This window comes from Schistocerca americana, chromosome 1, assembly GCF_021461395.2.
Source record: "Schistocerca americana isolate TAMUIC-IGC-003095 chromosome 1, iqSchAmer2.1, whole genome shotgun sequence".
Classification (NCBI taxonomy): Eukaryota; Metazoa; Arthropoda; class Insecta; order Orthoptera; family Acrididae; genus Schistocerca; species Schistocerca americana.
This window is the reverse complement of record NC_060119.1, coordinates 428,645,803-428,667,837: the sequence shown is the minus strand read 5'-3', so window position 1 is coordinate 428,667,837 and position 22,035 is coordinate 428,645,803. Positions and strand designations below refer to the sequence as shown.

The following is a 22,035-nucleotide window of genomic DNA, read 5'->3' as shown; positions in this document are numbered from 1 at the left end:
GCAATGAATCACCCTCAAAGACCAAGATGAAGGCACCGGTAGCAACCCTGTTGTCTTTGGGTCCCCTGTAAACGCGCCAGATATAATGAACACCCCGGCGTTCTAGATTTGCGCGGAGCTCGTCGACAGACTGCAAGAGGAGGTCGCGATGTAACATAATCCCCTAAACCATGTTGAGGCTTTTATGGGGGGGGGGGGGGGGGTGACGGAAACAGAAATATCACCCAGCTGGTCACAGGCGAGTAACCCCCGGGATTGGGCTGGGGATGCTGTCTGAATCAAGACTACACCGCTTCTCATCTTTGACACCGCTGTCACTTCCCCAAACTTATCCTCAAGATGTTCAACAAAAAATTGAGGCTTCATAGGTAGAAAGGAGTCCCCGACCATTCTGACACAGACTAAATACCGAGGCGAATATGGCTCTCTTCTTTCTGTAGCCCTACGTTCCTACTATGGCGTAGCGAGGGAGGTAAACGATTTAGGATCATATCTGTCAGCATTGTACTCGATTTTGCTCTTCATTGCGGGTCATCCGCCCTGATGCCACCCATTCCGATCAGGGGCTCTCCCCATGGGCGCCTCCCAGCCCCAGCAAAGGCCACCTGGCATGATGGGAGTCCTGATGCCGCAGGAAGACAGGCATACGTTAAGAGTTTACAGCTCAGGCATCAGCAGTGCGATCCCTGTGTTGTCGGGGGGCTACCAATGGGTAAATGACGGCCCCACCACAATGGACTGGCTACCGTGCTGGATATTGGGCGCAGAGAAATCCAATACTGTCAGGGGGGCGAAAGAGGACAGGAGACAAAGGAAGAAGATGACATACCCTGGAAAGTGTCCTCGCCCAAATAGCTAAATTGCAGGTGGAAATGCTAAGCCACGACAAGAGGTTCAGGAGATCGAATCTAAGGGCATTATGGATAACTCATCCTCCACATTAAGCGGCCTTCCCCACATGGCCCGCACCTCTGTAGAATTTGGAAAGTGGACAGGCAGGGATACCTCGGGCCTGTTCTAACCACGAACGCGCAGGGGAACCTGAAATTAGTAGTACTATCGTATGTCTCGGTGACAGTCCTTCAGAACAACATGCTGCCTTGTGCATGTTAAAAAAACTCATCCTTCCGGTTACACATCTCGCGTGATATCTCAAACGAAAGTATGCTCTTCATTGGACGTTGATGGCGCACTGAATATAAAGCTTCTAGAGACAAAGAATATACTTCCTTCCCTCTACACACGCGCTAGAATACTGCACCTGCGATGTGATCACGTCTCATAAGCAGTTTGGATGTTGTTAACGATTTTGAGATTGTTTATACAACATACATCGAGATGACAAAAGTCATGGGATAGCAATATGCACATAAACAGATGGCAATAGTATCGCGTATACAAGGTACAAAAGGGAAGTGTGTTGGCAGAGCTGTCGTCAGTACTCATATGATTCATGTGAAAAGGTTTCCGACATGATTATGGCCACACGACGGGAATTAACGGACTTCGAACGCAGGATGATAGAGCTAGAAGAATGAGTCATTCCATCGTTAGGGAATTCAATATTTCGAGAGCCAGAGTATAGAGCGTGCTGAGAATATCAAATTACAGTCATTACCTCTCACCACGGGCAACGCTATGGCCGACGCCTTCGGTTAACGACCGGGTGAAGCTGTTTTTTCAGAAATTGTCAGCACTAACAGACAAGCAACACTGCGTGAAATAACCGCAGAAATCAATGTGGGATGTAAGACGAACGTATCCGTTAGGACAGTTAGCGAAATTTGGCGTTAATGGACTATGGAAGTAGACGATCGACGCGAGTGCCTTTGCTAAAAGAAACGTCGCCTGCAGCGCCTTTCCTGGGCTCGTGACTAAGTTGGACCCTAGACGACTGGAAAACCATGGCCAGGTCAGACTGCAGTTGGTAAGAGCTGATTAAAGGGTTCGAGTGTGGCGTAGACCCCACGAAGCAATGGCCTCAAGTTGTCAACAAGGCAGTGTGCAAGCTGGTAGTGGCTCCTTAACGGTGTGGACTGTGTTTACATGGAATGGAGTGTGTCCTCTGATCCCATTCAACCGATCATTGTTTGCAAATGTTATGTTCGGCTTCTTGGAGACGTGGACTTCTCAAACAAGGATGGAATCTTTAGGGTTGACAATGCGCCATGTCACTGGGCCACAATTGTTCGCGTTTGGCTTCGAAGAACATTCTGGACATTTCGAGGGAATAATGTGGCCACCCAGATCGCCCGACATGAATACCATTGAACATCTATGGTACATAATCAAAAGGTTCGGTTTGTGCACACACTTTAGCAATTATGGAAAACTACAGCAGTAGCATAGCTCATTATTCTGCAGGGGACTTCCAACGACTTGTTGAGTTCATGCCACGCCGAGCTGCTGCACAACGTCGGGCAAAAGCAGGTGCGACACGATATTAGGAGGTGTCCAATGGCTTTTGTCGCCTCAGTGTATTACTGTTTGTCATTGTTTCAGCATCACTGCACATCAGGTAACTGGATTGGCAGTTTAACCACCTTAACGAGAACTGACTCCCCAGAGGACCACAACAGGATATTGCTGAGCTTCACTGTCTAATGCGGTCAGTCTCCAAAGCACGCTGCTTACAGAACACTCGTGCTAGAATATTGCTCATGTGTGTGGGGCCCGTACCAAGTAAGACTAATAACGAACACCGAACATGTAGAAGAAAGGCAGCACGAATGGTCAGAGGTTTGTTCGATCGATGTGAGAGCGTCACGGATATACTGAAAAACCAAACTAGCAGTCGCTTGAAAATGATCGAAAACTGTCCCGTGAATGCCTACTTACATATATTCCAGAAGCAGCTTCAATTGAGGAATCTAGGAATATACTAGAGCCACCTCTTCCCCCCCCCCCCCCCCCCCCCCCCCCGCCACGTATCGCTCCCATTGGGATTGCGAAGACAAAATTAGACCAATTAGAGTGCGCATAGAGGCGTTTATTATTTATTTATTTAACCTGTTCCGATCAGGCCAATGAAGCCCTTTCTTACACGGGACCAGCGTTCCGCACATACAGTACCTTTACAACATCATAGTTACCTAATAAATAACAATCTGACTATGACAAATAGTACTGAAAACTGAAATAAAAAAAAATGGCTCTGAGCACTATGGGACTTAACTGCTACGGTCATCAGTCCCCTAGAACTTAGAACTACTTAAACCTAACTAACCTAAGGACAGCACACAACACCCAGCCATCACGAGGCAGAGAAAATCCCTGACCCCGCCGGGAATCGAATCCGGGAACCCGGGCGTGGGAAGCGAGAACGCTACCGCACGACCACGAGATGCGGGCAAAAAACTGAAATCATTTGAGCCTCTGTGATGGCAATGTAAGTAAATAATACTGAATATGAACTAATAAATACTGGCGGTACTTGTACTACTGCAGCTGCTGCCACTAATTTTGATAATGATAATAATAATTACATTAATAAAGAGAATAACAACAACAATGACAGTGGCATATACAAAAAGAATTTATACGTGTTCAAGACGGATGGTATCTGACGCAGCGAGTTATACGGAATGAGTCGGCCAGAGTGGCCGAGCGGTTCTAGGCGCTACAGTCTGCAACCGAGCGACCGCTACGGTCGCAGGTTCGAATCCTGCCTCGGGCATGGATGTGTGTGATGTCCTTAGGTTAGTTAGGTTTAAGTAGTTCTAAGTTCTAGGGGACTGATGACCTCAGAAGTTAAGTCCCATAGTGCTGAGAGCCATTTGAACCATTTTTTATGCGGAAAGGAAATTTAAGGAGACTGCATCAGCTAAGAATACTTAGTAGATATGTCATTAACTGTCTTCTGAAGCCGGAAATGTTATTCAGTTCTCTATTGTAATGCGGGAGGTTATTCCAGAGTCGGGTTCCTGCTACTGAGAATCATTCTTCTCGCGCTGCGTATATGAATGGAATGGGAAGAAGCCCTAATAACTCTTACAATAGGACGTACCATCACAATGGTTTACAGAGCATGAATGCATATGTAAATGGATGTAAATTGTCGATAAAGCCAAGGTTTTTTCTGATAACACTTGCTGTAATACAGTTCTGCGAATACGTGCACCGGAGTCAGACAACGTGTATTTCCTGAAAGGCTCCACAGTAAAAATAATGTTAGCGCATGTACAGCACAAGAAAGGAGCATATATATCCCATTTCTTAACGTTGGTTGACTGTTACATGGCAACCACGGCTTTCATTACGTTCACCGAGTCCGCAACAGACATCACACAAGGAAAAAGTTGCACAGGTGTGGCGCTGTGCCGGCTCCACAGTACTGCCGCGCAGCGCGCCTTCCTGGGGGCCCCTGTCTCGTCCCCTCTCCCTCCCACCGCCCTGTTACGTGCTCTTTGCTCTCACAATGGGCTCGCCATCGATTGCAGTCCCCCGGCACTGCACTGCATTTCCTCCAGTGTCTGCCACAGAGTGCTCTCTGTGAGTAACATTGCACATTCGCACTAATCTGGTTCTATTATGGAATCAACTCTTCTTTCGTATCAGAGAAAAACTGTCGCGATAGCATGAAAAGCTGTTGCGCTGTTCACAACTACTAGACCTACATTGACAGACATGGAGGAATATGGATCTATATTTGGTTACTCAATTACCATACTTTCATTTGGTGTAAAAAGCCCAGTAGTAATTAATTATGCCTAAAAGCGAGATCGGCTAACACCGATTAAGTAAATATGATGCTTCAAGATTTACTGAACGCGATGAACGATCAAGGTTTATGATAATAACAATCACTCGACAAAACGAAGACTTATTGTTTTCTACGCCCCAATCTGACACAATGTACAACTTTTCCAGCACCTAATCGCAATTTAACGGATTGATAAGTTGAGTATACATTTCACCAGATGCGACAGTACGCAAAAATGAAAACACTCAATGTAATGTTAATGATTATAGAATAAAAAGAAGCGGGAGAGAAATGGAACTTTCTACAATGGTGATCGCCGAATAACAGCATCATCATTATTGTTATTTACTCCCTCTTTAAGGTATTCTATACAAAATACAGGTCAGAAGTCAGTTGTTTTTAAGACGCAAGACGACACAAAAAAACCCTCAGAACGGAAAGTGGCTTTGCATTAGGAAAATGCGACGAAAATGGTGAAGAGACCTATTAACGCCACGTCACACCTTGGAGTGGAAACGCAAAATGAGCGTTACTGAAAGACAGTGAAGCGAGAAATTTATGGGAAATTTGGCGTTATTAATTTAAAATTAGAAACAGTCAGGATTTATACGCGTGTTCCTGTCGCATATAGCCCGAGAGTTCTTCGCCGTGACACGTGAATGATAGGCTGAACCTCGGAGTTTCTGACTTTAAAAAAAATAGTTTTGATAAAAGAAATATAATTATGAATCACGTGCTGAATAAAGCCATCATCAACAGCAAAGTGCTACATTACTTGAGACACGGAATTCGCATTCGGAATGAGGGGAATTCAAATTTGCGTAAAACCATCCTGAAGGTTTTCAGTGGTTTCCTTTAAACGGCAGGATGGCTTCTTTTAAACGTCAGGATTAGTGTCCTCAAGAAATATACTGACCATTCCTTCCATTTACCTTGCCAGTTAAAGTAGTCCTCTGTCTCATCGAAATCGAGGGGTGTTTAGCCTTGTTTCCTTTAAAAGCGTGTTCCATTAGTGGGCAGATGCAACCAATCTGTGTCTTTCGAAGCTGTTAATTAGGACCAAATTATGTAGTTCCGCAGTTCACAGGAACAACTTATTAATATGACTGATGCGCGCATTGTGTGGCTGTTTCATCGAACGAGAGGGCTATGAGGCAGCTGCCTTCTTTCCCGCGGAGGTCTACAGGCTACTCGTCCTGTGGACAGGTGAGAGAGTACACGGCGGTATACTTGCCACATTACGTAAGGAGGCGCCATTGCCCAGCCGGCGCCACAATTCGGTCTTCAAAGACTGTTGACGTAACGCTGGAACCGCTCCGTTGGAAAACAGCAGCAATGTTGACTTCATATAACTGTGGTTAAGCAATATTCGGTTATTCCATTCAGTTATTACGTTGTGATTAACATAAAAAATACAGTAAACCCTCACTAATTCGGGCTTCACTAATTCCAAATTCTGAATAATTTAGACTTCTTTTATCGCGTAGTGAAACAGTATCACACTGTACCGGTCACCATTCGTGCGATGCTCAGCTGTTGTAAAATGGTGACGCATCTTCCTCACCTCATTCAGTAGGTGGCGGGGAGTATTGTGTTAGTACAGAAGCAGTAACAGCAGAATCCGTCGATCAGGAGAACTCAGTGATTTCGAACGTGGACTGGTCACTGGTGTCGCCTGAGTAATAAAGCCATCAGTACCCCATCCTAAAGCTGTTAATGATGTGATTGTGAAGCAGAACTAAACCAAGACCACGAAGATCTCATGTACTGACGGACAAGGACCGTCGAACACTGTGGAGGGTGGCTGTAAAAAAATCGCATGAAATCATGGAAAGGAACTGTTCATGAGTTCCGATGTGCTACCAGCAGCCCTTCTAGCGCATCATCTGTGCGTAAGGACTTGTGAACTATGGAGTAGAATGGTGAAGCTGCTCCCCAGACAAATTTCTGTAGGAAATGCTAAGCGGCGCGAGGTATCGTAAAGGGACGCCACTGGACAGCGGATAACTGGAAACAAGAGATTTGGAGCGATGAATCACGCCATACCTTGTGGCAATCCGATGGAATGATTTGGGTTTGGCGAATGTCTCGAGAACGTCGCGAGCCACTGTGTGCAGTGCGAACAGAAAAGTACAGAGGAGGTGGTTTCACGGTATGGGGCTGCTTGTCATGGTTAATGCTTAATGGAGAGAGATGTGAACACATTTTACAGTATTATGTGCTGCATACAGTAAAAGTTCGGAGACGATGACTGATTGTGACACTATGACAATGCTCCCTGTCATTAAGCAGTATGTAGTCTGGAACCGCGCGACTGCTACGGTCGCAGGTTCGAATCCTACCTCGGGTATGGATGTGTGTGATGTCCTTAAGTTAGTTAGGTTTAAGTAGTTCTAAGTTGTAGGGGACTGATGACCTCAGATGTAAAGTCCCATAGTGCTCAGAGCCATTTGAACCATTAAGCAGTATCTGTGAGGCAGTGGTCGTGGGCAATAACATTCCTGAAACGCACTGGCTTTCCCACATTCCCGACGTGAAATCAATGGATACGTCTGGGTTGAGTTAGAACGTCGACTTCGCTCCAGATCCTAGCGTCACACATCTTCCGGAAGAATCCCCAGTAGTGTTGAAGCCGTCACAAAGGCGAAGGGTGGGCACACTCCGTACTGATGTCAACTAATGGGCTTCGGTATACTTTTGATCAGATAGTGTCTGTATCAATGTTGGCCAAAGACACGCAATGAAGTCGAAGCCAGCTCAGATCGTTTGTCGAAGCCCAAATGACGAACTGAATTACATTTCATCTCTGTTGACGCTTAAAGGAGGAGGAGGAGATTAGTGTTTAACGTCCCGTCGACAACGAGGTCATTAGAGACGGAGCGCAAGCTCGGGTAAGGGAAGGATGGGGAAGGAAATCGGCCGTGCCCTTTCAAAGGAACCATCCCGGCATTGGCCTGAAGTGATTTAGGGAAATCACGGAAAACCTAAATCAGGATGGCCGGAGACGGGATGTTGACGCTTGAAATTATATTAAAGAGCAGTAATGTGTACGAGGGCAGTTCAATAAGTAATGCAACACATTTTTTCTGAAACAGGGGTTGTTTTATTCAGCATTGAAATACACCAGGTTATTCCCCAATCTTTTAGCTACACAACACTATTTTTCAACGTAATTTCCATTCAATGCTACGGCCTTACGCCACCTTGAAATGAGGGCCTGTATGCCTGCACGGTACCATTCCACTGGTTGATGTCGGAGCCAACGTCGTACTGCATCAATAACTTCTTCATCATCCGCGTAGTGCCTCCCACGGATTGCGTCCTTCATTGGGCAAAACATATGGAAATCCGACGGTGCGAGATCGGGGCTGTAGGGTGCATGAGGAAGAACAGTCCACTGAAGTTTTGTGAGCTCCTCTCGGGTGCGAAGACTTGTGTGAGGTCTTGCGTTGTCATGAAGAAGGAGAAGTTCGTTCAGATTTTTGTGCCTACGAACACGCTGAAGTCGTTTCTTCAATTTCTGAAGAGTAGCACAATACACTTCAGAGTTGATCGTTTGACCATGGGGAAGGACATCGAACAGAATAACCCCTTCAGCGTCCCAGCAGACTGTAACCATGACTTTACTGGCTGAGGGTATGGCTTTAAACTTTTTCTTGGTAGGGGAGTGGGTGTGGCGGGCGCCACTCCATTGATTGCCGTTTTGTTTCAGGTTCGAAGTGATGAACCCATGTTTCATCGCCTGTAACAATCTTTGACAAGAAATTGTCACCCTCAGCCACATGACGAGCAAGCAATTCCGCACAGATGGTTCTCCTTTGCTCTTTATGGTGTTCGGTTAGACAACGAGGGACCCAGCGGGAACAAACCTTTGAATATCCCAACTGGTGAACAATTGTGACAGCACTACCAACAGAGATGTCAAGTTGAGCACTGAGTTGTTTGATGGTGATCCGTCGATCATCTCGAACGAGTGTGTTCGCACGCTCCGCCATTGCAGGAGTCACAGCTGTGCACGGCCGGCCCGCACGCGGGAGATCAGACAGTCTTGCTTGACCTTGCGGCGATGATGACACACGCTTTGCCCAACGACTCACCGTGCTTTTGTCCACTGCCAGACCACCGTAGACATTCTGCAAGCGCCTATGAATATCTGAGATGCCCTGGTTTTCCGCCAAAAGAAACTCGATCACTGCCCGTTGTTTGCAACGCACATCCGTTACAGACGCCATTTTAACAGCTCCGTACAGCGCTGCCACCTGTCGGAAGTCAATGAAACTATACGAGACGAAGCGGGAATGTTTGAAAATATTCCACAAGAAATTTCCGGTTTTTTCCACCAAAATTGGCCGAGAAAAAAAATGTGTTGCATTACTTATTGAACTGCCCTCGTACATCAAGCTTGTTCGACGAAACCTTTAAATATGTATGTAATTTTAATTTGTTTAATCCTATTGTTTATTAGTTTATTATTATGTTATAATTACATTAGTCGTTTTTGCATTAAGTGTACTGTACAGTATTTCACATAGTATTATGGTTCGTCTAGTTTCTGTTTAACCACTACATACAATACATGTCATATCACTAGCTGTAGCTTTACATAACTACGTTAGAAAGCTCTGCTGTAATTCGGACTGGAAATCGCTCCAGTTGCGGGAAGTCTTTATTGATGAGGTTTCACTGTGTATGTTTAACCGTACTTTACTTAGTAAGTGTACAAAATGAAATTTGCCACTTGCGTTAGTGATATGGGTAATTAGTTATTATTCTCGATCAGTTGTTCCGGATTTGCTACATGTTGACAAGCTTGAAGTCATTCTAATTAATGTGAGCATTTGCTCTTAGAGGGACATAGAAACTGGCGTGAACGGAAAATACACACTGTACCTTCCTTCAACCAGTCATTGCGAAATCATTATGTGAATTCAGATAATTTTTTTCCCCTCACTCTGCATTATGACTACTAGGGCCTACCATCTTATTACTGTATGCAGGCCGTAGCGCTCCAAACAGACCTTTTACCAAGACGTACGGCCCCCATCGCGTAGCAGAACACCTGTGCTACCCCCATCGCGTAGCAGAACACCTGTGCTACGCAGTTGAGGCCGCGTGCATTGTTGCCCACGTAGCACCACGTGGACATGGGGCTCTTTTGTCTGCACTTTGGCATTATATTTTATTTACTTACAAAATCAAATGGTTCAAATGGCTCTGAGAACTATGGGACTCAACTGCTGAGGTCATTAGTCCCCTAGAACTTAGAACTAGTTAAACCTAACTAACCTAAGGACATCACAAACAACCATGCCCGAGGCAGGATTCGAACCTGCGACCGTAGCGGTCTTGCGGTTCCAGACTGCAGCGCCTTTAACCGCACGGCCACTTCGGCCGGCATTTACTTACAGAAATTATAATTATTTTTTAAAAAATTCATGAATTCAGAAGTAGTAAATTATAAATTTACGCAATATTTTAAGAAGAGAACAAAAAGAAAACAGGAAGGAGTAGATATAGATGTCCCTTCACCAACATCACCCGGGGAAGAGGACCTGGTATTGAACTTCAAGTCCTGCATCCCCGTCAGGTGCTACCTGTGATAGTTTTATCCGCATGAACATCACTCCACGGGAAAATTCAATTTGTTCAGCACATGCAGATCTGATTTCATATACAGGGTGTCACCTAACGTTACCGCTGGATATATTTCGTAAACCACATCAAATAATGACGAATCGATTCCACAGACCGAACGTGAGGAAAGGGGCTAGTGTAATTGGTTAATACAAACCATAAAAAAATGCACGGAAGTATGTTTTTAACACAAACATACGTTTTTTTAATAGAACCCCGTTAGTTTTGTTAGCACATCTAAACATATAAACAAATACGTAATCAGTGCCGTTTGTTGCATTGTAAAATGTTAATTACATCCGGAAATATTGTAACCTAAAGTTGACGCTTGAGTACCACTCCTCCGCTGCTCGATCGTGTGTATCTGAGAGCACCGAATTACGTAGCGATCCAAAGCGAACGGTGATGGACCTTAGGTACAGAAGAGACTGGAACAGCACATTACGTCCACATGCTAACACCTTTTTATTGGTTTTTTTCACTGTCGCACATGTACATTACCATGAGGGGTGAGGTACACGTACACACGTGGTTTCCGTTTTCAATTACGGAGTGGAATAGAGTGTGTCCCGACATGTCAGGCCAATAGATGTTCAATGTGGTGGCCATCATTTGCTGCACACAATTGCAATCTCTGGCATAATGAATGTCGTACACGCCGCAGTGCATCTTGTGTAATGTCGCCGCAGGCTGCCACAATACGTTGTTTCATATCCTCTGGGGTTGTAGGCACATCACGGTGCACATTCTCCTTAAACGTACCCCACAGAAAGAAGTCCAGAGGTGTAAGATCAGGAGAACGGGCTGGCCAATTTATGCGTCCTCCACGTCCTACGAAACGCCCGTCGAACGTGTACCTCACCCCTCATGGTAATGTACATGTGCGTCAGTGAAAAAGACCAATAAAAAGGTGTTAGCATGTGGACGTAATGTGCTGTTCCAGTCTCTTCTGTACCTAAGGTCCATCACCGTTCCCTTTGGATCCCTACGTAATTCGGTGCTCTCCGATACACACGATCGAACAGTGGAGGAGTGGTACTCAAGCATCAACTTTAGGTTACAATATCTCCGGATGTAATTAACATTTTACAATGCAACAAACGGCACTGATTACGTATTTGTTTATATGTTTAGATGTGCTAACAAAACTAACGGGGTTCCACTTAAAAAAACGTAGGTTTGTGTTAAAAAACATACTTCCGTGCATTTTTTTATGGTTTGTATTAACCAGTTACACTAGGCCCTCTCCTCACGTTCGGTCTGTCGAATCGATTCGTCAGTATTTGATGTGGTTTACGAAATATATCCAGCGGTAATGTTAGGTGACTCACCCTGTATATGTTGGTGTTGTTTGTTAGTGTGCGGTGTGAGTTGATATTTGTTAAATGATAACTAATTGAAACCCTCAGCTGCCGACAGGTGTTGTTGATATACCTCAATGGGAACAGCTGAAAATGTGTGTCCCGACCGGGACTCGAACCCGGGATCTCCTGCTTACATGGCAGACGCTCTATCCATCTGAGCCACCGAGGACACAGTACTACTCTATCTATCGCCCTGTCTTTATAAAGTACGTGGGATAAGAGCCGTGTCCAATCACAAAATGAACCATGCCTCCATTAATTTCTTAGTTGTCGCCTATGTTTTGTGTGCTGCCCAGTGATGTGCAACACTCTCTCAGGTCTACCCGTCTTCAGTCAGTATGTTGCAGCCATGTCTGATGGTAACATCGATCGAGTATATTACAAGTACCACATACAATGACTTTTTCGGTACCGATGATGTGCCGAATGCCCCACACAGTCTACATAGCACACTCCTCTGCCCCCGCCTATCAGTGATCTTTAATGTCGCTTGTTTGTAACTAGATGATAGTGACGTTCGGATCTTTCTCTAGTATGAGTAAGTTCACGAAGCCAGTTACTGTTTTAACGAAATCGCAGCTTTACTACATTTACAGGAACTAGCATTTCTGTACAACGGCAGAGCGACATGTGGCAGCTCCTGCGGTAAGATATGCTGATCCTGACTTGCGACGAGGCTGCAGGTTTTATTGTTCTATCCGACGAAAACAGTTTTCAACATTGGCTCTGAGCACTATGGGACTTAACATCTGTGGTCATCAGTCCTCTAGAACTTAGAAGTACTTAAACCTAACTAACCTAAGGACATCACACACATCCATGCCCGAGGCAGGATTCGACCTGCGACCGTAGCAGTAATTTTCAACATTAAGCCAGAAAATATATCCCTAACGTCTGATCCTGCAATCGAAGTTCCAATCTGCGACGAAATGCTATTTGTAATAAGCGCAAAAGATAGTGTTATGCATAATTGTCTTCTTCTACTTTATGATCAGCTCATAGGTTGATTTTGCAGTACTTTGGTTTTGCAGTATCCATTCGCCAGAATGTTCTGCCGTCAACTAGTATCTTCAATCCATTGGAACCGCAGCAGCCTGTGACCTCCGTCAGTCGGGTAACGTACTTTAATTTAGATGGCCAAGTGCTGTTCATCTCTTAAAAAATTATGTATATCACTCCTTCGTGTCTTAGAATATGTCCACTTATTTCTCCTTGCAGTTGAAGTGTTACACAAGACCATTTTCACCTCCAATCTTGCCAGTTCTTCTTCGTTAGCAACTTCTTCCAAAAACCACATTCTTAACATTCTGTGCTATCATGCCACAAAAGCTGACATTTTCTTGTCTGTTTCTCCATTATCCGCATAATAAACTACTACCAGTAATGTTAAATTGGTAGCTCTTAAGGGTCTACAGCCATTACCGAGGGATGGGACACCGGATGGCTTACAATTCTCTTGGTTGCTGTACGATCATCACCAGAGATTCGTCCATCAACGGAATCCCAGGGAATGGATGAAATGTCACGTGGAGCCGCCAGTCCAGGGCAGAAGTGCCGTGTATCATTGAGAGACAGAATCACGAGCATCCCTTAGACCACGTGGACAAGTGTGAAGTATGGGGCCAAGATTACTGTCATCTATAGCAGTTCTCCAATGTTCTCCTAACACCTGTATGATACTGTGCGAGCCGTCCATCGCATACTGAACAGGTGTCTGTCACTCCGTATACACGTCAAATGTGTAGATGGCTATCACGTTCAATTTCGTAACTTTGTCAAAGGTGCTCTTTGGTAATGACGAGGTGCAGAGTTGTCAAACTCTAATGTTTCCTGCTAGCAGACAACGATACACAGTGTTCAACGCTCCTCTACAGATGCTAATTCACTGAAAGAAAATGAAAAATCATTATCCCCAAAGACATGATGCTGGAACACCATAAATGTATGATGGACTGATAGAAGGTAGAAAGGGCAACAGTTCAAAGCCCTGTGCTGTGGAAGGGTCAGTAACTACACACTATGAATGAAACTACTGGCGACATAAAAATTTATCTTTTAGAGCGGTATACCGTTTCGAACATCGGCGTCGTGCATAATTCGTGAAGTCTCTGAATTCTTGCGAGCCCGTGTTGTGGGGCAGAAGGCGGCTTGATAGACCCCCCCAATAATTGCCCTAGACGTTTGGCACAGTATCAATGTTTGTGCTGGTCGTATATCAATCGCCCTGTGTCCGGACAGTAGCTGCATACAGTTTCATGCCATATCAGACGAGCAGACTATGCCGATCGCACAGCACCATACCGACAATTATCAGTTTTGCACCCGAAGTGTCAACTAGGACAACAGGAACCATTTACTGGAACTTTGGCTATGGCCAAGGCTAATCGTTTAATTGCCATGCTCCGCTATGAATAATCTGTAAGTTTTATGTCATTTTTCCGCTTCCTTTATGGTACGTTAACAGTACTGTAAGTATTTGATCTAAGCTTTAAACAGTGTGTCAAAAGTTTCTGTTTGTAAATTATACTGTTACATCGTCTTATACCAGTGCGCTTTCCTGGCCGAGTAATAAAAACATAACACATGTGCCGCGGAAGTGTCCTTGGCCTTTCAAACTTGTTGCGTGTGAGCAGTCCTTACACGAATTCACTTGCATGAAAATCCGTCGCCGCAGAAACTATGACTATCGAATGAGTGTTTCAAAAAGATTAAGACACATGTACTGGATAACTGCCAGTACCTTTACTTTTCATTATAAATTATGCTGTTGGATAAGACGCAAGAGAAGACGTCGCTTCTGCGAAGAGAAGCTGACGTCTGTCGCAAGTAATACGATTTTAATACCTGTGCCCTGGTGAAGCGGGAGGTAAAGGTGTCTGTATTAGTTTCTCCTCATACAATATGCTTTCGCGGATTGAACATCAAGTTTTGGTTATAAAGTATAAAATTCTTGCGTCAGCAAAGTATGCAAGAAAAATTCCTCTATCGATTTTTTTTTTTTTTACGTGGGAGGACATCCTTTTGAAAGATTATACAGAAAATGTGAGCACTAACTGAAACAACACGATGACGAAATTTCTGTTCTACATGAACCAACTACTGTATACTAACTGCCAAATAGCATTTCATAAACCACAGAAAAAACTGACGAAATTTTTCAGAGTACTGCTGTAAATTAAAGAGCTCATCGTGCAAGATAACGTGACTTTGACCTAGTAGTGCCTAGTACAAACTTTAAACGATAGAGGAATTTGCGACAGTTTACAAACTGCATGGGCGTCCAGAAAAGTAATGCATCCGAAATTTTTATTCTGTTCTCAATATCGGTTGACGTATTATGTGTCTTGCATATTACTCGGTCGACTTTCCAGCTTCGCTGAAGCAAGTTGCCAAGTTGCAAAGCAGGTTGCTCCTCATTGTAGCTGTAACAAAGCGGTGTGTAGCGTAACTGTGTCGATACGTCACCAAGACCGTGGTGTAATCGAGTTTCTAACCGTCCCCACATGGGGCACCCCATCTTTTAGCATGACAATGCCAGATCACACACGAGCGCTGCAACAATCCGGCGCCTTGGGTTCACTGTCATCGATCATCCTCCATACAGTTCCGACTTGGCCCCATCTGATTATCATCTGTTTCCAAAACATACAGAACAGCTTCGAGCACTTCACTTTGATAGCGATGAAGTGGTGCAAGCAGATATGAGATTGTGGCTCCGCCAACAAAGTCAAGCGTTCTACAGTGACGGCATCAAGTGAGGTCTCGTTGGGAGAATGTGTTTGTCACAAGGTGACTATGTTGAGAAATAAATATTTAGACATGAAGAATAAAGTAGTAGAATGTTAATAACATCTGTTTTATTTAAAAAGCTTTAGGAATTTTTACAGAAAAATCGGAGGTTTTACTTTTTAGTAGTAGCAGTCAAAAGCGAATTTCGTGCCAATGCAACAAACTCTTTTGCCTTCATTCGTTGTACTGAATTTCACATCGTTCATGCACAGACCCCAACCAAACGTCAATGGGCTGTGACCTCGACTCGCAACACAACATACTCGCTATCCAAGAGGTCACATAAGAAGTAAATCCCGTTACCAACTTATCTCATAGCTGAAGTAACCTAGAATGTAGGCGAACAGAGCTCAAAAGTCAGACTTCAGTGTCGGTTTCTAGTCTCTTACCTCATTTCCTTCAGAAAGCTAACTCGAGCTGCGAGGGCTGCCGTCCAAATGGAAGGAAAGGCAGTGGCGTCATCTTTGTTCCGAGGAATATAGAGCATTTTTATTGTCCTTTATCGGGTCAGACTCAACTCTACAGCATAATTGTTGTTGTGGTCCTCTACAAAGACTGTTTTTATGCAGCTCTATCCTGCGCATATAACTATCAACCAACCACTTTTGTTATTTCACGTTTCTCTCTTTTATCAACTCCAATTTCGATGCTTATTGTCAAATATCACGCTTTCCAGTAGTATACCTGGCTTGTGCTGTTTTGTGTCCACGTTGTGCCGTTGTCTACAGTTGGCCTCCTTCTTTTCTTTATGTTTCACAGTGTATGAACGCAAGAATACAGCAGGAATTGTTGCACTTTCCTTGCTTTTGGTGACACTACGTTTTATCCATAAATTGATTAAAAATACGATTCACTGATTTTCTTATGACCTATCTCCTAAAATATCCCGAGCGTCTTTTACAGGGCATCTATAAGCAATCAGCTCGAAACCGGTTAAGTCATTAAAAGTAAGTGAAATGAAAAGGCCACTAGCTGCACATGATTTTCTACATGTTTGAATCCAAAACGCTTAATTATACCTTACGGTGCAGAATTTAATCGATGATAAACATGTGATTTCACACAAGGCAGTGAGCCAAGAGAGAACTTTCCTGCGTTGCGATGCTGGTCAAATGGCTCTGAGCACTATGGGACTCAACATCTTAGGTCATAAGTCCCCTAGAACTTAGAACTACTTAAACCTGACTAACCTAAGGACATCACACACACCCATGCCCGAGGCAGGATTCGAACCTGCGACCGTAGCAGTCCCGTGGTTCCGGACTGCAGCGCCAGAACCGCACGGCCACCGCGGCCGGCAATGCTGGTCCTGACTCACCTGCCGCCCTTCGCGATGGTTAAAAAAATAAAAAAAAAATCTTTGCTCAAACAAAAGCTTCGTCATTTAATCTACGACACTGTCTAAATTACCGTGGCTCTCTATTTCAGGAACGACACCCACATATATTGTTACAGTCTCTGTCTGGTTATCATCCTGTCGCTAGATTCTCATCAACACGAATCAATATTGTCGACGGGACTTTCCATTTTGGAACACAGTGACAAGCAAGAAACAATAAAACCACAAAAATAACGCACATCTACATCACCTACGTGATTACTCTGCTATTCACAATAAATAGCTTGGCAGAGGGTTCAATGAACCATCTTCAAGCTTTCTCTCTACCGTTCGACTTTCGAATGGCGCGCGGGAAAAACGAGCACTTAAATTTTTCTGTGCGAGCCCTGTTTTCTCTTATTTTATGGTGATCATTTCTCCCTGTGTAGGGTGGGTGCCAACAGAATGTTTTCGCAGACGGAGGAGAAAACAGGTTATTGAAATTTCATGAGAAGATCCCTTTGCAACGAAAAACGCCTTTATTTAATGATTGCCACTCCAATTAACGTACTATGTCTGTGGCACTACAAAACGAGCCGCCCTTCTTTGTACTTTTTCGATGTCATCCGTCAGTCCCACCTGATGCGGATCCCACACCGCACAGCAACACTCCAGAACAGGGCGGACAAGCGTGATGTAAGAAGTCTCTTTAGTGGACCTGTTGCACCTTTTAAGTGTTCTGCCAATGAATCACTGTCTTTGATTTGCTCTACCCATAATATTATCTATGTGATCGTCCCAATTTAGGTTATTTGTAATTATAATCCCTAAGTATTTAGTTGAGTTTACAGCCTTCAGATTTGTGTGACTTATCACGTAATCGAAATTTAGCGGATTTCATATAGTACTCATGTGAATAACTTCACACTTTTCTTTATTGACGGTCAACTGCCACTTTTCACACCATACAGATACCTTATCTAAATCATTTTGCAATTCGTTTTGGTAATCTGATGACTTTACAAGACCGTTACTGACAGCATCATCTGCAAACAATCTAATAGGGCTACTCAGATTGTCCCCTATGTCGTTAATATATATCAGGAATAACAGAGGACCTATAACACGTCCTTGGGGAACGCCGGATATTACTTCTGTTTTACTCGATGACTTTTCGTCTATTATTACGAACTGTGACCTTTCTGCCAAGAAGTCACGAATCCAGTCGCACAACTGAGGCGATATTCCACAGGCACGAAGTTTGGTTGTGAGAAACGGTGTCGCAAGCTTTCTGTCGACAGCACTCATTACTTCATGAGTATAAAGACCTAGTTGTGTTTCACAAGAACGGCATTTTCTGAATCCGTACTAAGTGTCAATAATCGTTTTCTTCGAGGAAATTCATCCTTTTGCGCACTATTGCAACATATTGCGCAATAAGTTAGAGCACAAATGTATTCTAGTGTGACAACAGCAACCTTGCTATGAGTAACACTTGTCCTTTGGCTCACGGAGGATCGATATACGAAATCTTTTTTCGTATTTTCGCAACCGCGAGTGTAAAAAATCGTGGTGCGTAGAGCAGTGGTGGTGTGGAGAGCGACTGTACTGTCCGTCTAGCCGCTGTCTACGGCGCACCTACGGCCGCCGCTCTGACAATGCCAAGGATGCAGTAAAAGTTGATTCACTGCCTACCATGAGCCACGCCGCAACCATGACGCTCGCCTCCGACGCAAAGTGGGGCACACGCGCTTCCTGGGCAATGCCGGCTCTTCTGCGGTAGCGAACTGCAGTTAAATTACGAAACAAACATTGCATCTGAATTTGAACCTTCCGGTCAGGTATCCTGAAGAGCAGTCCACTTCCATCTATAGCTGAACTAGGCACGGATGTCTACCTGCTACGCGATGACTGAACATCAATACACACGGCAATGGAAAAACAACTTGTTCTGCAGTGTTCTTTTATGCAGCGTAACACGAGCTTATACATTTATTTACTTTTATCTACATTTAACTGAATGAAGTCAAGATCTTCACCTGCCTCAGAAACTAACCTTGATATCAAACTTAGCGTTGCATTATTACTGCAGGTTTCCTCGCATGATGTGTGAAGTTCTTTTATCGCTCTTTTGGCTACTTACAGGTTCTTTGCCTTCTGAATATACCATATTCGAAGCAAGAACAAATCTAAAATAAAACGCATTGAAACGATTTTTTTTATTTACTAACACTTAGTTACTTTATCTGCTTTAAATGCGTTAATTTATAGTGGTTATTAATCTCCGTGGATTATACTATTTTAAGAACTACAGTAACCAGGCACTTTTTTACGTCCTTTTATTTATATCAATACGCGTTTCGAGCCCTTCAATTGGCGTAATTATATATTACGTCAATTAAAGATGGTCGAAAGCCCGTAACACGTATTGGTATACAAGCACATAAAAAGTCGTCGGTTGACATACTTCTTAAAACGTTTTAAATGCATTTTCTGTCCGTAAATCAGAAGTCTTGCTTTTTTTAAAATTCAGTTCTAACGAATCAAAAGAAAGGACACCGGTATTGTCATGCTTCTTACCCTAATCTTTCTTTGGTGAGTAGTGTTCATTAATAAATGTAGCGCTAAATTATTATGTTGGTGTTTAAGAACGAACACCATGCATCAAGTATCTAGTCATATTTCTTACCCTACTCTATTCTACATAACTAGGAAACTTTTGACAATGTGACTGGAATACTCTCTTTGAAATTCTAAACGCAGCATGGGTAAGACACAGGGGGCGAAAGGTTATTCACAACTTGTACAGAAACCTGTCGACAGTAATAATATTCAAGCGGCATGAAAGAGAAGCGGTACTTGAGAAGGGAGTGGGACAGGATTGTGGACTATCTCACACGTTAGTCTATCTGAACATTGAGCAAGCAGTAAAGGAAGTAGGTACTAAAGTTGAAGGAGAAGAATTAAAAACTTTTTGAGGTTTGACGATGACATTGTAATTCTGTCAGAGACACCGAAGAGTAGCTGAGTGGAATGGACAGTGTCTTGAAACGAGGATATAAGATGAACATCAACAAAAACAAAACAAAGATAATGGAATGTAGTCGAATTAAATAAGTTGATGTTGAGGCAATTAATTCGAAAACGAGACACTTAAAGTATAAGATGAGTTTCGTTGTCTGGGCAGCAAAACACCCGATGGCAATGATATAGACTGGGAATGGTGAGAAAAGCGTTTCTGAAGAAGATACACTTCGAATATAGATTTAAGTCTCTATAGTCGACATAATCGTCCTGAGATATTCAGCAACTGTTCAGATAATTAAGATAATCGTTATTTAGAAAAAGTTGAATTAAGTGAGCTTCTAGAAGTGACATCCTATAACTGTTTCATGTTTAACGGTAAAATATACCATCAACCTGAAGGGGTAGCCATGGGTAGTTCCCTAGACTGCAATAGCCAGTAAAGTTCTCTACTACTACCGCTGTTTTGATGATGCTATTTTGTTGGTTAGAGGAGATCGAAGCGATATTGTTGACATAGCGGAGAGCATGAGTGCTATTCAGCCAAAAATTAGGTTTACAGTTGAGTACTAAAATAAAGGAACTATCAACTATTTCGACATTACGGTTACAGGCGAGGCGGGTAAACACCGTTTTAGCGTGTACAGAAAATCGACCTGTGCAGACATTATTATTGACTCAAAGCCTTGGCACCATGAAAGGATCGAAGTAAAATATTTTCGATCCAGGTTATTAAAACTGCCACCAAGCAAGCGTGAGAGGAATAAATAAATCGCTATAATACAGCAAGTTGCAGTGAGCAACGGTCATCCAATCTCAACAGTAACTAAGTTACGGTATAAAATTAAAAGAGAACAACGGCGTAAAATCAATGACAGCACGCTAACAGGTGAACAGGGAGACAAGAAAGTCGTGTACATCCCCATGAGTTATAAAGGACGTGTTTAAGAGATTACTGCTAGGCATTTTCGCAATACCAATTTGCTTATTGGGTTTAAAACTAATGACGTTATTCGCTTCAGACTGAGGGACCGTGTGAATAGAAAATTCTCGAAATACATAGCAGCAGGTGTGTATAAATGTAAGTGTGGAAACTCTCCAAACGTTAACGTATGTCACACAGGCAGGAGGTTTAAAATACGCTTCAAAGAGACGCTTAAAATGGTTCAAATGGCTCTGAGCACTATGGGACTTAACATCTGACGTCATCAGTCCCCCATACGTAGAACTACTTAAACCTAACTAACCTAAGGACATGATACATATCCATGCCCGAGGCAGGATTCGAACCTGCGACCGTAGCAGCAGTGCGGTTCCGGACTGAAGCGCCTAGAGAGGCTTCAGTTGACAGTAATAAAACAGCGATTGGTGAGCATCTTCTAACATCGAAGCATGCTATTGGAACTATTGATACGCATTTGGAAGTGCTGCTCAACGAACATAAGGGACACCACCGGACAAGTTGGAAGAAATTTAGATTTTTTACACTCCGTCTTCAAGAGCCTGACAACACGTCACATCGGCAAAACGACTTTGTTAACAGTGCATTCTTAGAAACTTGGAAAGTCTCTTCCAGCCGTCCACCTCGCCGCAGCGCCCATGTGATCAACGGCCCCACCCACCGAGAAGAGACAGCAGCAGCACATCGGCTCACACATCGTAGTAGCAGGCCGGCGTGCAGAGTGGCTTCCGTGCACACACTGCAAAGCTGCGCGACGTACAACGCCACCAAGCAGAAGCAAATACAATTAACTCAATTAACTATATCGGTCACAACCCGTCCAGTATAACTTTAGTTGCTGCACATAGTTTTACTTTTATAATTTATTGCTTTATATTTTTTACTGTTTTATACTTTCAGTTATTAAAAATTCATAATATTTAATAACATTTTACCCAGTTCTAGCCCTCAAAATAACCTCACTTCCGTAATTTTACGATCTTTATGTCTCTATAAATTATACATCCATTGTTGTAGGCCAATACCTCTAATATCTTAACGAAATAGAACTACACAATTTTATTTTTAGGGTTTGAGACGAAGAACTTAGACTTTATGCTTTCAAAGGTGCGCGTTTTAAATATCTCCAGATACTAATTCAGTTTTCGCTTCTTTATTTCCACTTCTATAATCTACTCTTTTATACCATTCTGATGTCTTAACCCGCAATTTTTTTATATAATTTATGTTTCTCAATTTTAGT

General features: G+C 43.4%; 1 protein-coding gene and 1 non-coding gene across 4 annotated transcripts in view; both read right to left on the bottom strand.

Moving 5' to 3' along the window:
* Positions 1-22,035, bottom strand: part of LOC124602602 (steroid hormone receptor ERR1) — a 385,569-nt gene that overhangs the window by 289,691 nt on the left and 73,843 nt on the right. The window lies entirely within an intron of this gene.
* Trnat-ugu lies at positions 11,796-11,870 on the bottom strand. The gene has a single exon. It is a non-coding gene; the product is annotated as a tRNA-Thr (tRNA).